Raw genomic sequence first — 13,407 nt, forward strand, 5'->3', positions numbered from 1 at the left:
GGAAAGCTTGAAACGTCGGATCACATCCTTATTTTTTTATTATTCGAATGACTAGCAGTTATAATTTGAATTATCCAAAAAAATTCAATTAAATAAAATAAATGAAAGAAATATAGAAAAAGTCCGAGAAATATGCCACATTGGAACATGGAGTACTAGGTATTGTATGAGGACTGCAGAAAAAAATTTGGAGGTCAAAAGTGAAAACAAAAATTGATTTGCCGAGTGTCAAAAAAATGACACTCGGCAAATCAACGCTTTGCCGAGTGTCAGGACAAGACACTCGGCAAAGAGAATTTTTTTTAAAAAAAACTCTTTGCCGAGTGCCAGTCCGGGTGGCACTCGGCAAATAATTTTAAAAAATAAAAAAAAATACTTTGCTGAGTGCCAGATCGGGGGCACTCGGCAAAGTGGGGATTTAACCCGCCGGCCCAGCCGGCCCACATACACCGCACACACGCACGCAGGCACGCCCGCGCCAGCGCCGCCAGCGCCACCACCGCTGCTGCCCCCGGCCGTGCCCGCGCCGTCCCCCGCGACACGCCGCCAGAGGAGGAGGAGAAAGAGAGGAGGAGGAGAGGAGGAAGAAGGAGGAAGAGAAGTAGGAGGAGGAAGGAGGAAGGAGGAAGAAGGAGGAGGAGGAGGAGGGGGCACACCGGCCGCCGTTGCCACGTCCCCGGCGCTTCCCCATCCGTCGCCTTGTCCACCGGCGCCCTGGCCCCTTCACCACCGCCGCCCTACGACGCCCACTAGGTATGCCCTACCATCATCATCGTCGTAGTATTACTAGTAGTTGCGGTAGTAGTAGTGGTAGAGTAGCAGTGGTGGTAGGCGTAGTAGTGGTTGTGACATTGTTATATATATGTGGTTGGATATAATCCTGCGCAAGTCGGCCATCGTGCTGTTCATATATATGTGCATGTCGGCCATCGTGCCGTTGGTTTTCTTGCAGGTTTTGGAAACCTCACCGAGCAGGGGAGGTGCTGCCGAAATTTTGTATTGACAGTTTTATGTTTCTTTTTTTTGCAGAGAAGAGTCCATCGGAGCGGAGCCGGAGTACCTCGGCGACCCCGGTCGCCTTCCTCACCGCTACGGGTCTGCCTGCACCGCGTCGCCTCGCCACTGCACCGACCCACCATGGCCCTGCTAGACTCGACCACCACCCTAGGTATAACCCCACTTTCCATATCATGGTCGTAGATCACATAACACAGTTAGGCGTCTCCCGTTCGAAAGAGATACGGTTGGAAATATGCAGATATTTCCATATCTAAAACTGTATTTGTTTCGAATTGTCCACATTTTTTGGACAGCCCGCGGATGCGTAGGTGGGGTTAGTTTCCATGGTCTGCTCCGATCCAAGATAGAGTTTCGACATCATCTCCCTGTTATTCTCTGGATACACACTCTTCCTGGCAGGATGTGTATTTAGAGAACAGCGGGGAAGTGCTGCCGAAATTCTGTCTCGAATAGGTGTAGAGCATGGAAACAAACCTCATCTATGGATCTGCAGGTGGGATTAGGACATATCCTCACCTATTAGATAGTAGGAACATCATGTAGATGCAATTGATGTTTATATTACTGGCCGCTATATATGTTAGAGGATGGAGGACAGTGAGTGGATGTACACGGGCCACGCAAGTCAGGGTCAGGTCACCAATGAATGGATCGACAAGACCGATGCTTTCTTGGAACGGCCATTTGGCGTGGCTGCTAAAGGAGCGAGTAAAATTTGCTGTCCCTGCAGCAAATGTGCAAATAGGAAAAGACAAACAAAGAAGGTCATAGGGGAACATCTTTGGAAGAATGGATTTACGACAGACTATACCCGGTGGGTCTACCATGGTGAAGCCGGTCGTGTGAGAGAGAAGGTGGTGAGACCACATGTCGAGGATTATGATGCTGATGCCGGGGTAGCAGACATGTTAAATGACTATCACGAGGCATAGTTCGCTGAAGGATGTACGGAGGAGGAGCCAGAGGCAACCGCAAAGGCGTTCTACGACATGTTTGCTGCGGCACAGAAACCCCTTCACGACCAGACAAAGGTTTCTCAACTAGATGCCATTGGACGCATAATGGCGTTAAAGTCCTAGTGTAGCCTGAGTCACGATGCCTTCGATGGTATGTTGACAGTTATTGGCAGCCTGCTTCTGGAGGGTCACCTTCTGCCAAAGAGCATGCACAAGTCACAGAAACTCCTTCGTGCACTTAAGATGTCGTATGAGCAGATACATGCTTGCCCGAAGGGGTGCGTCCTATTTAGGAAAGAATACGTGGAAGCAAAGTACTGTCCAAAGTGTAAATTCTCTAGGTTCCTGGAGGTAGATTCTAGTGATGGCCAGAAGAGGCAGCTTGACATTCCCGTGACAATCCTATGCCACCTTCCGTTCATACCGAGGATCCAACAGCTATACATGACCGAGGAATCCGCAAAACAGATGGCCCAAAAATGGCAAACGATACAATCCTGACAGGATGGTACATGCATCCGATGGTGAAGCATGGACCCACTTTGATGGCATTCATCATGAGAAAGCTAAAGAGGCTCATAATGTACGTGTTGCACTAGCAATAGATGGGTTCAATCCTTATGGAATGATGGCTGCCCCATACACATGTTGGCATGTGTTCATTATCCCCCTCAATCTCCCCCCGGCGTATGCTTTCAATGACCGAACGTATTCTTATCGTTGATAATTCCTAGACACCCGGAGAATAATATGGGTGTGTTCATGGAGCCTGTGATTGATGAATTGGTCTGTGCTTGGGCGGAAGGGGTATGGACATACGACCGAGCTACAAAGAAAAACTTCAAAATGCATGTTTGGTACCACTACTCCCTGCATGACTTCCTAGCGTATGGGATATTCTGTGTCTGGTGTGTTCACGGGAAGTTCCCATGCCCAGTATGCAAGGAAGGTCTGAGGTTCATTTGGTTGTAGAAGGGTGGCAAGTATTCATCGTTCGACAAACATCGGCATTTCCTCCCTCTTGACCATGCATTCAGACGAGACATCAAGAACTTTATGAAAGGTGTCGTAGTGACAGACCCTGCACCATCGATAATGACTGGTGCCACGGTTTGTGAACAGATAGATGGTCTCATGGTCAATCCAGAAGGTGGTTTTGTGGGATATGCTAAGCAACATATGTGGACTCATAAGTCGGGCTTGACTCGGCTCCCCTATTTTGATGACCTTCTCCTTCCACACAACATTGATGTAATGCACACTAAAAAGAATGTCGTCGAGGCACTTTGGGCAACAATCATGGACATTCCGGACAAGTCAAAGGACAACGTTAAGGCTAGAGTGGATCTGGCAACGTTATGCGATAGACCAAACCAACATATGAAGCCTCCTAGTCGCAGCAAGACATGGATAAGGCCTAAGGCCGATTTTGTCTTGAGCAAGCCCCAAAGGAGGGAAGTACTAGAATGGATCCAGACATTAATGTTCCCTGATGGGTATGCAGCTAATCTGAGAAAGGGAGTGAACTTATCTACTATGCGAGTCTTAGGGATGAAGAGTCATGACTACCACATATGGATTGAGCGGCTTCTTCCGACGATGGTTCAAGGCTATGTCCCTGAGCATGTCTGGCTAGTGCTGGCAGAGTTGAGCTATTTCTTTCACCAGCTTTGTGCTAAGGAGTTATCTCAGACCATGATTGCTGACTTGGAAAGAATGGCACATGTGTTGCTCTGTAAGTTGGATAAGATCTTTCCACCCGTCTTCTTCAATCTGATGCAACATTTGATTTTGCACCTCCTGTATGAGGCACGAATGGGGGGGCCTGTGCAGGGTCGTTGGTGCTATCCAATCGAGAGATGTCTAAAGGTTCTTTGAAAGAAATGTAGAAATAAATGCAAAATCGAGGCTTCCATTGCAGAGGCATACATTCTGGAGGAGGTGGCGAACTTCACAACAACATACTATGGTGACAACCTCCCTAGCGTGCATAATCCACCCCCTCGTTATAATGCTGGCAAAAATGAATTGGACCTCAGCCTTTTCCGATGGCAACTCAGAAGCGCAAGTGCATCAACCCCCAAGACCTTGAATCATGAAGAGTGGCACCATATCATGCTATACTTGTTGACCAACCTTGACGAAGTGGCGCCGTACATGCAGTAAGTTCTCAACGAACTTGTTAAATACGTTGTCACTATTCTGCATCCAACCCCCTTGTTTCTCATTGGTATAGGGAATTTCTTCATGAATTCTGGCGTCAATCAAGGGATCCTACCCCGCAGCAGCTAGATACCCTTCTTAGACAGGGTGCGGGAAATGGAATGCCTGATTTCATTTCTTGGTTCAAACGGAAGGTACCGTCCAATTTAGCTCATACTTAATTTGGCATTCCAAGTTACTCGTACGTGCGAATAATATAACGATGTATCCTACTTGAGCTTGCAGGGCCAGAGGGATGCGTCTATGTGTGCCGAGTTGAGATAGGTTGCCAATGGCTTTGCCTATAGGGTCAGGTCATTTTTCGGTTATGACGTGAATGGATATCGGTCTTCTGTGCAAGGAGCACTTCCCTGATCTGGTTGAGTATGCCGGAGTGACGGGGCCGGCTTACTTGTTTGGCCACTACGCCGCCGCCCTCGATGCTGTAGATCGGGACCGTAGGGTATTCAACAATAAGGCGGAGCGGGTGAAGCAAGAGCTATGGGTAAGTCTTCCTCGCACTACATTGCTCAATACATCGCATTCATTGGACATTCTTGAAATAATGAATGGATACATCGTGTTTGTATGTAGGATTTCTTTAGATGTCAGGACGGACATGAGGCCAGGGCGGATGCGGTGGCTACCAAATGCTGTAAAAAATTGGTCGTGGACATGCATTACGAGGTGCGCATCTAGGCCGTCGTAACTTACCACGGGACCATCCTTGGAATGAAGGTCACCAAAAGGGACACAAGAACCATGACGCTGACCCGGGACCATAACCTGTAGGAAAATACAGAACATTAATACTGATTTCTTTTGAGATTAAGTAGGCTTAATTTCATCTTCTAATATGTCATGTACTTGATGGCCTATAGATGATTCCTTATTGGTGCGCCACACATCCCCAGTGTTGGGTACAGATGGTGGACAAGTGGTGCTCACGCGAGTGGGAGGAGACGCACAACTTGTGCCGGGAGCGGCATTTGATGATGCCAGGTGTAGCACACCATCAAGGCAGCCGAAGCCTCAGCGGATACACAGAAACATGGGTACGCAAATTCATTTATTTATTCTAATGCTCAATTCTGCATGATTTATAATCATCTTGTTGTTTTTCTCGCAGTCGACGTCACATGGTGGCCAACCTTGCTCCATCTTCAAGGCATTTGCTATGGCCCACAAGGGCAAGGCAACGTCTGACGTCGACTACAACCCGGAGGATGGGCCCGAGGCGTACAACAATGCGACCGTCCACAACCACCTCAGTGAGTACACATCGATGGCAAGGGAGGTCCATGGGCCAGAGTATGATCCGAGCACTGAGGACCTTGATGGAGAAGTCGTCATGAGGGTGGGAGGAGGCAAGAAGTATGGGTGGTACTGGATTGGCGACGGCGCAATCGACTCGGCCACTACTCCTAGTCTCACCTAGATTCAAGCAAGAAGCACGAACATGAGCCTAGCCATACGACCTCGGTAGGACACTTCACACCACCGGGTGGAGGCACTCGAGGTTATTCCTGGTTTATTCGTCATTCATTGGTTTTTTCATACATTTTCTTTGCAATATTGTAACATTGGGGTGAATATATTGTAGGCCCAGCTGGAACAAGAGAGGAGGATATGGGAGCAGATGCAGGCGGAGATGGAGAGGGTGGAGGCCGAGTGGGAGGCCGATCAGCGGAGGATGGCGGACATTCTTCAGTACATGCAAAGTCTTGGCACCGCTACGGGTGTAGTTTCGCCACCTTCGCTATTTGCCCCACCTCCACCTCCTCACTATTCTACTCCTATGAGTATAAATGTTTTAGTTTGTATGTTCATGCTTACGGTCAAACCTAGTGGAGTATGAAAGTTTTATTCATGTATGGTATATATTTATCTTGTCTCACACATGTAATCTCTTCTCCTTTGTGTAGAATCAATCGACGGCATCGAACGATCCTCATGCTTCAGCGAATCCTTCACCAAATCAGTCTCATTGGCCATCTTGATGATTATACTTGTGGTTGTTAATGGTACTTCTATTTGCAATTGTGGTTGTAGATGATGGAGCACTTGGATTACTTGTGAACTTATTTGTGTTATATTGTGAGACATGTGACGTTTGTGATATATATGTGACGTTTGTGATATATATGTGGTGTTGGTGCTATATATGTGTTGTTGATGATATATATGTGATGTTGGTGATGTTTGTTATATATATATTCTGTTTGTTTGGATGGGATGTAAAAAACAAATAAAAATGTTGTTTTCAGTCACTTTGCCGAGTGCAATGGCCATGACACTCGGCAAAGTGACTATCTGGGAACATGCTTTGCCAAGTGCAAAGGCCATTGCACTCAGCAAAAATCACAGATTTGCTCAGTGCCACGTGTAAGGCACTCGGCAAAGGTCGCCTGTTTGCCGAGTGTCTTGCCGGTGGCACTCGGCACAGCGGCCACATTTGCCGAGTGTCTAAGTCAACGGCGCTCGGCAAAGCGGCGACCTTTGTCGAGTGCTTGACGTTGACACTCGGCAAAGCCACCTTCACGGTGGCGCTCGTCGTCACGGCGACTTTTCTTTGCCAAGTGTCAGATTAGCACTCGGCAAAGGCTTTGTCGAGTGCCCGATAAAGTGCACTCGGCAAAGAGGCCTTTGCCGATAAACTATTTACCGAGCGCCCGGCAAAGGCTTTGCCGAGTGTATATCAGCCTAAGAAGCTGAATCTGGTAGTGTCTGTTCCAATGTCCCCTTGTTGTGTTTCTTTGGTCCTATTTACGCGATTGCTTGGGGTGGCCGTCATCGCCGACTAGTTGTTCATCACTTTTTCTAGAGGTCGTGGAAAATTGCAGAGGTAAGAAACAGCAGGTGACGCTATTTTTATGTGCAAGTGCGATGTGGACGATATGGAAGGCTCGTAATGACGTGGTGGCTCCGATGGCGATTGTCTACAAGACATTGATGCTCATGAAGACCTGGCGTCCCCTATTGAAACCAAAGCTCACTAGTGCAGAAAGTGGTTGTACTCCCGGTTCTCAACCCCCTTCAGTCCCAGTTTTGGATCTGGGAGCACGAATTCAGGACTAAAGGGCCCCTCCTTTAGTCCTGGTTTCTCGCCCGGGACTAAAGGTTCAGTTGGTAATACCAACCGGGGCTAAAGAGGCCTCCTGGCCTGGCCACATGGGCTGGCCTTTAGTCCCGGTTGGTATATTACCAACCGGGACTAAAGGTTTTCTTTTTTTTCTATTTTCATTTGATGATTCATTTTGGTTTTCGAATAGGTTTTCGAATACGCATTCCACGCTGCTAATAATATACGTATTCTACACGTTTATAATGTTCAAACATTTTGTATAAACTAAAGTATGAAACTAACATATATATTACATGCATATACATATATTGTACGTTATTTTATGTACATATAATATGTATATATATATATATATATTACAAATAAAGCTTGCATTGTATATTCTATCATATCCTTGGGATAACAAATTCACTCCATCTGGTTTGGCTTCCATGTTTCATTCACGTCATTGTAGAACTCGCCGGCGGGGTTTAGAATCTGGTCATTAAGAAATCCTGCTATGGTCTCTTGAATTGCTTTCAGTTGGTCACGTCATATGACTTTTTCCTTCAACCATAGAGTCTTCAATAAAAGTTAAAGGACAAGTATTAATATATATATGTGTGTTGGTCACGTGATTACTTATATATATGAGCAATAAAAAAATTGTGAATATATGAATATATTTATATAACGTACTTTGAGGATCTCTTCAGGGGTTCTTTTTGCGTACGCCATGATGAACTCGCAAATATAGTATCCACAGTAGTTGTTCCCCTGTTCTTGCCTCAGAACCCACTTTTACGAGAAAAAAGATTCGGTGAATTGAAAGCATGCATGGTGTTAATTAAATTATATATATATAAATGTAGCTAGTACTTACTTTGTGTGTGATTACATCCAGTGACGCTTTGCAATGTTTCATGTGGTGTTCCTCAATGAAACTTTTCCAAACACTGTGCCTAATAAAATAAAAAATTAATTTGGCCTTTAATAATTGTTGCAGTTAAGAGATCGGGGTATATATAGTTGCTAGAGAGACCAAATTACCCTGGATAATATCTATCATGTCTTGGTACTCTGTTTGCTCTTTTCTTAACGAGTCTAAGATGCTCAACCGACTATTGGCCATATCGATGACCATCAATATCCAGTGATTGCTGCATATGTTTTTATACACAAATATGATCGACATTAACTAGAGTCAACATATATATATGGGAGATAGCTTAGCTAGTAAGCAAATAATTGAACAAATGTCCATATGATCGACATTAATTATTTAACACTCAAAGTTGTAGGGGAATAGTATGTCCTTGTTTTGTTGGTTCACTAAGAACCTCATGAGATTTTTCTCGAGTTCAGCTTTCCATTAAGGCGGGGGATCAGGGTGTTTGAATACGCATTTGGATCAACGAAACCAACATCATTATCCTTTCTCTTTCTGAGTTCTGTTATCTCATATCTGCATATATAAAAATATAGTATGAGGATATATAATTTATATATATACATGCAGCTTTATATATATAAACTTTAATAGTAGAAAATAATCACACTTACAGACAATAGCAGCTAATGAGACTTTTATCAAGAGAGTCCATGTGGCATAGTTGGTGTAATTCTAAAAACTCGACATATATAACGTCATCACCATGGAAGTAATGTTGGTTTCTAACTCTGACAGAAACAAAGGTCTCTCCCCGTTCACACGCCGTCATGTACCACTTGTTTAGCAAGTACATTTGTGTACCCAGTTCACCTCAGGCCTCAGGATGATTACATATGCAGTAGTCCAAAATGCAGTCGAGGCAGCTTTTGCTATTGAAGTTCTGCAGGGAAGATTTTACGGAGAAATCACTGCTTGCACCACTGGTATCCGGGATAGCATTGTGCTTCATGATAGCAAAATGGCTGAAGCAATGACTAGCAATGGGAAGGGAGTTATCCAACTGTTGCGAAACGTGGTAGCTGTCAATATGAGGGAGAAGCTGATATTTACTATTGTTGCCCGGACTGGTGATGGTAAAACTAAAAGCACCACCATTTAGATTTACTCCAGGAGTCATTGGTGGAGAAGAAAAAGAAATAACCGGTGGTTCCATTAAGATGTGTGTGAAGGTTACATGGTCGATAATTTCACGTTGGTATTTCTATGAATGCTGATTATTATGATGGTCTTGTTATGTTGGAGTTTTCACTAGGATTGACTGATCGTTTAAGTATTTTGTTGGGCTTTATTACGTTGTAACCACGAAGTCTGCCTAGAATGAACAATCGTTTGAATGCAAAACTATGATCTTCTAAGCTATTATGGTGTTTATTCAACAGCTTCGGCCTACAGGGCCTAATTCCTGGGATGTGCCAAAGAACCAGAAATTTGTTATATTTGTTTTTTTTAGAAGTTCGGGGGGGGGGGAGAGCATCCCCACCTTTTCATTTCATTAAAGGAGCATACATGAGCAGTTTGTTACATGTCGTTTATGGAGAAATTAGCATGGGGTGGGGAGGAGAACAACAAAGCCCAAGCATGGGCAACATGTCTATCTGATGGGGGCAACCTACATGCCCAAAGCTTGGCATCTTCACGACACCCCGCGAAGAGGCGAGTGTAGCAAGGAGGCAGGGAACGGAACACAACATCGTGCCTGTGCTTCCAGAGACGCCAACAACAAAGTAGAAGAAAGGCATTGGAGTGGGCAGCAGGGATGGTGGACGGTGGTTGAACGCGCCAAAGAGCAGCAACATCTTCTTCATCAATTTGCACACCAATCCAGTGCCAAAAGCCAACTGCAAAGGCGCAACCGGCAATAAGATGAGTTGTGCTTTCAACCTGAGCACCGCACAACTCACATAGGTCTGAGTCAATGCAGTTCTTCTTGAGGAAATTCTCCCGTGTTTGGATTCGGACGAGCAGCCAGCCAAAAAACTTAACTTTGGGAGGGGCACGGTTCTCCCAAATGAACTTATAATAGTCACAACTGCCACCTACTGCAACGATAGACTTGTATATCATGGACGAACTGAGACGATGTGCTTTGTCCTCCCATGGGCAGCGGCGAACATCCTGAGCATTGGTGAGATTAATTTCTGCAAGCACAACGGTCAGTTGGGTGAGCTCCTCAGTGGCAACAATTTGTTCTATTTGTAAGACCTAGGTACCACCAAAATGCAAGTTCTTCTCATGGTTCATTATATATGCAAAACAAAACTTGGTGAACCAACGAGTTGGCGAGACATGGTTGGCCTCATAGCATGTCTTGCCCCTTATGCAGGCAGACCATGGAGATGTAACTCTATTTGGTGGTAGGTTGCAGATGCAAGCTACATTGGGTCAAAAAAAAGAGAGAATTTGGAGCTACACAGTGGAACGGATTCACAACCAAGCCTATGGCCGGAGGAATGGCTGCGAAACGAAAATGCCTTCGGTTGGTAGACTAAAATTACCACCATGGCAGATGCCCTCCGCAAGGTGGTAAGGAGTGTCCACATTCCTTATCATTTGAGAGATTTGGAAAGAACGAAATGCAAGGGTGGTTAGCAGTGTCACATTTCTTATCATTTGACAGATTTGGAAAGAACGAAATGCAAGAATCTTTAGGAAGTATATGAAACAAGCCCTCAGCCCTGTATCCTTTTTGCACAAATCAAAGCGGAAGTGGGGTCCTGGATTGCAGCATGAGCAAAAAAAAAGTCTAGAGATTTTACTGTCAAAGAAGTAATCAACTTTTATTTTGCTTTTCCGTTAAAACAGGCTGCCGGTTTTTCCTCTTCTATATCAAATGAAATAGGGACACTCAGCTGGAGCACTAGTACAGAAACAAGCTGTACTTCTGATTGGGAAACCCCATCAGTCCTGGTTTCCCAACCGGGAGCACGAATCCTAAACTAAAGGGCCTCTCCTTTAGTCCCGGTTTCTCGCCCGGGACGGGCTAAAGAGGCCTCCCGGCCTGGCCAACCGGGACTAAAGGTTTTCTCTTTTTTTTGTTTCTATTTTCAATTGATGATTCGTTTTGGTTTTCAAATAGGTTTTCGAATACGCATTCTACGCTGATAATAATATACGTATTCTACACGCTTATAATGTTCGAACATTTTGTACAAACTAAAGTATGAAACTAACATATATATTACATGCATATACATATATGGTGCGTTATTTTATGTACATATAATATGTATATATATATTACAAATAAAGCTTGCATTGTATATTCTATCATAACCTTGGGATAACAAATTCACTCCAACTGGTTTGGCTTCCATGTTTCGTTCATGTCATTGTAGAACTCGTCGGCAGAGTTTAAGACCTGATCATTAAGAAATCCTGCTATGGTCTCTTGAATTGCTTTCAGTTGGTCACGTCGTATGATTTTTTCCTTCAACCATAGAGTCTTCAATAAAAGTTAAAGGAAAAGTATTAATATATATATATATATATATATATATATATGTGTGTGTGTGTGTGTGTGTGTGTGTGTGTGTGTGTTGGTCATGTGATTACTTATATATATGAGCAATAAAAGAAATTGTGAATATATGAATATATTTATATAACGTACTTTGAGGATCTCTTCAGGAGTTTTTTTGAGTACATCATGATGAACTCGCAAACATAGTATCCGCAGTAGTTGGTGCCCTTGCCTCAGAACCCACTTTCACGAGAAAAAAGATCCGATGAATTGAAAGCATGCATGGTGTTAATTGAATTATATATATATAAATGTAGCTAGTACTTACTTTGTGTGCGATTACATCCAGTGGCGCTTTGCAATGTTTCATGTGGTGTTCCTCAATGAAACTTTTCCAAACACTGCGCCCAATAAAATAAAAAATTAATTTGGCCTTTAATAATTGTTGCAGTTAAGAGATCGGGGTATATATAGTTGCTAGAGAGACCAAATTACCCTTGGATAATATCTATCATGTATTGGTACTCTGTTTGCTCTTTTCTTAACGAGTCTAAGATGCTCAACCGACTATTGGCCATATCGATGACCATCAATATCCAGTGATTGTTGCATATGTTTTTATTCACAAATATTATCGACATTAACTAGAGTCAACATATATATGGGAGATAGCTTAGCTAGTAAGCAAATAATTGAACAAATGTTCATATGATCGACATTAATTATTTAACACTCACTTAAAGTTGTAGGGGAAGAGTATGTCCTTGTTTTGTTGGTTCACTAAGAACCTCATGAGATTTTTCTCGAGTTCAGCTTTCCATTGAGGCGGGGGATTAGGGTGTTTGAATACGACATTTGGATCAACGAAACCAACATCATTATCCTTTCTCTTTCTGAGTTCTGTCATCTCATATCTGCATATATAAAAATATAGTGTGAGGATATATAATTTATATATATACATGTAGCTTTATATATATACACTTTAATAGTAGAAAATAATCACACTTACAGACAATAGCAGCTAATGAGACTTTTGTCGAGAGAGTCCAGGTGGCATAGTTGGTGTAATTCTAAAAACTCGACATATATAACGTCATCGCCACGGAAGTAATGTTGGTTTCTAACTCTGACAGAAACAAAGGTCTCTCCCCGTTCACACGCCGCCATGTACCACTTGTTTAGCAGGTACATTTGCGTACCCAGTTCACCTAAGGCCTCAGGGTTGTATAGACTCTTTCCATGTTCAAATTTCTTCCAAGGATCCACTTTCGGAGCAGATGGTCCTTCAGCGAGCACTTGGGCAAGGTCCAAACCAGTATCCTCGTAAAACCGAAGCCAGGTCCTCAAAATCGACGTCCAGTAAGTCTAAGTTTGAACCATATTCATTACGAATGACAAGAGGGGGGACTGATTGTTGCGATTGTTGTCCGAGTTGTGCAACACCTTTCCCTGCTCTAGTCTTTTTCTGCTTCGCCTCAAATGACTTGGTGAGAGAGCGGTCGTAGTCCGATTTTGGCAGGGTCTTTTGAGATTCCCGCTTTTTCTGGTCCACCTTCTTTCTTAGAAGATCTGGAGCTAGGTAGAAGTACGGTTTCTCGGGTTCTCCCTCGCTTCTCGTTGCTTTCTTACTTTTTCGAAGAAACTTCTCACATCTTTTTGTACTGCATCCTTTAATTCCTTTTCACTTTTCTCGTAAGATCAGTTTTTTGGGAATAACTGGATTAGAGGAGGCTTTCTTCTTTGCCGGCTG

General features: G+C 43.9%; 1 pseudogene; it reads left to right on the plus strand.

Annotated features, from left to right (window-relative positions):
- Positions 1–1,607: 1,607 nt before the first annotated feature.
- Positions 1,608–9,293, plus strand: LOC136510356 (uncharacterized; annotated as a pseudogene).
- The last annotated feature ends 4,114 nt before the right edge of the window (positions 9,294–13,407 follow it).

This window comes from Miscanthus floridulus, chromosome 16 (genome assembly GCF_019320115.1).
Source record: "Miscanthus floridulus cultivar M001 chromosome 16, ASM1932011v1, whole genome shotgun sequence".
NCBI classification, from domain to species: domain Eukaryota; kingdom Viridiplantae; phylum Streptophyta; class Magnoliopsida; order Poales; family Poaceae; genus Miscanthus; species Miscanthus floridulus.